Source organism: Eretmochelys imbricata, chromosome 8, assembly GCF_965152235.1.
Source record: "Eretmochelys imbricata isolate rEreImb1 chromosome 8, rEreImb1.hap1, whole genome shotgun sequence".
NCBI classification, from domain to species: Eukaryota; Metazoa; Chordata; order Testudines; family Cheloniidae; genus Eretmochelys; species Eretmochelys imbricata.
Window position 1 is genome coordinate 23,141,262 of NC_135579.1, and position 2,063 is coordinate 23,143,324.

General features: G+C 42.3%; 1 non-coding gene across 1 annotated transcript; it reads right to left on the minus strand.

Annotated features, from left to right (window-relative positions):
* Positions 1-1,415: 1,415 nt before the first annotated feature.
* LOC144269687 (U2 spliceosomal RNA) lies at positions 1,416-1,607 on the minus strand. Its single transcript, XR_013346994.1, has one exon. It is a non-coding gene; the product is annotated as a U2 spliceosomal RNA (small nuclear RNA).
* Positions 1,608-2,063: the final 456 nt, after the last annotated feature.

Below are 2,063 nucleotides of genomic sequence, written 5' to 3' on the forward strand. Positions count from 1 at the left end.
GTTAGATTCCAGATGGATCATGGAGCCTGCTGCAATTTAACCCAGCAACACAGATAAGCATCAATATTAGACTGGAGGAATATGACCCAAGTGCAATAAAACCATTCTGAGACCAATGGGCAAATGCAGGCCATTGATAAGAAACCCATGAAACAAGAGACATAACTTGGAATTTATAGTAGCTGACACATTGGAGTACCACCCACAGCTGGGCAGTGCAAACTATGGATTTGCTTGCAGTACAATACCAAAGTATCCTCAATGTGAGAGCAGGCCCAGGCCCCTGTCCAGCATTCTAACAGAATCTCAGGACATATTTCAAGGACATGGACACCCAGATAGCAAGCTGGAATTAGAAGTAGACCCCAACGTGCAGCCTGTGAAACTATTGAATGCGTTAACCCTGGTGGAGCCACTGACGGTATAGGCAACCATGCAAAGAAGTGGCATCATTACACCTGTTGAGACTAGCTCAGAGTGGATTAGTAGCCTAGCAGTGATGAGAAAACCATCAGGTAAACTGAGTATCTGCATTGATCCAAAACCACTTAACAGAAGGGCTAGAATCCTAGCTGCAGTTGCAGCATCTCTGTAAATAGTTCTCTTAATAAAGAGGCAGTTGAGTTTTAGAAGCAGGGTCTTCCCCCCTCACACACACACACCCAGCTTTACCGGCAGGTGGTACATGAAACAGAGTGAGGAAGTTAGTTATCGTCAGCTTTGAAGTAACCTTTACTTCTGTTACTGCTAGTTTACATTCACCGCACAGCTGCTGTTAGTGAGATTTGCAGCCTGTGATACATCACATGTCCAGCACCCCGGAGTTCGCAGTGACATGCAAGGAAAGCCAAGAAAAATCACCAGTTCTTCTGTTCCAAAAATACTTTTGTTACAGACAGTGCACATGCTGCAGCAGATCATTGCACCAACCAAAAGCAAATGAAAAAACCCAAATTCTCCTTCAAACAGCTCCACTTCTCCAAGACTGAAGGAGTTCACAGGCAGAGCTGCATGGAATAAACAAGTACCCACGAACTTTAGGAAACACTAACATTATTTCTCTTTACAACGTTGTCAGTAACACCACAGAAGAATGGTGAGCTACTGCATCAACAGGGATTTGTCCCCGTTTAGTATGTGTGAGAGGCTACAGAGAGAGTGTATGTCTGTGTCCACTGAAAGCGTCACACTGGTAGAACCAGTGATCTGTGAACACGTTATAAAGGAGAACACCACACCAGCACCAGAACACATATAAAAGTCCTGTAGAATCATGGCTTTGCCCCTTGTGATAACAACGACATTGCCTCTCTCTTATATAGCACTTTTTATCTGCAGATGTCAAAGCACTTTATCTAGGAGGTGAGCATCATTATGCCCTTTTTACAGTTGGGGAAACTGAGGCAAAGAGTGACGTGACTTGCCCAAGGTCGCCCAACATTCCAGTGGCAAAGCTGGGAATAGAAACCAGATCTCCAAGTCCCAGGCCTGTGCTCTATCCACTTGGAAAAACTGCCTCAAATACTGCCCCCGCGCAGGGGTTGTATCAGATATTAATCTGGTAATAGCTTCTATGTTTGATCTTAGCCAAAAGGCTGAGAAGTGATGCTGTGTAAGGTTTACAAAATAAAGTTTTCACTCTAATGTCTTAGTAGTTTGGAACTGTACCTGTGTAACTCAATTGCATCAAATTAGTAAAGTCTTACTGCCCAATGAGTTTCCTCTTGACTAAATACACATGAAATGTCTCTCAGGGGTCAGTTCTTGAATAGTGCAGTATCTATTTCATGCCTGCAATTATTTTACTAAGTCATAACTGAAGGAAGTTTTATACTGGCGTGGTCTGATTTCATCAACATAATTGTATATACCTTTTTCCCTTTGAATATATTTCAATTGATTTAAGATAAATTTCACACATACATTTGGGAAGCGATAGTGGAGAAAGATAGATACCGAGATGAGATGCAGAGTGCAGATATAGGTATATCTCTACACCTCTGTACCTTTACTTTGCAGCTCCTCTTTGTGTGTGTATCTTTCAATTTTATATATTTTACACA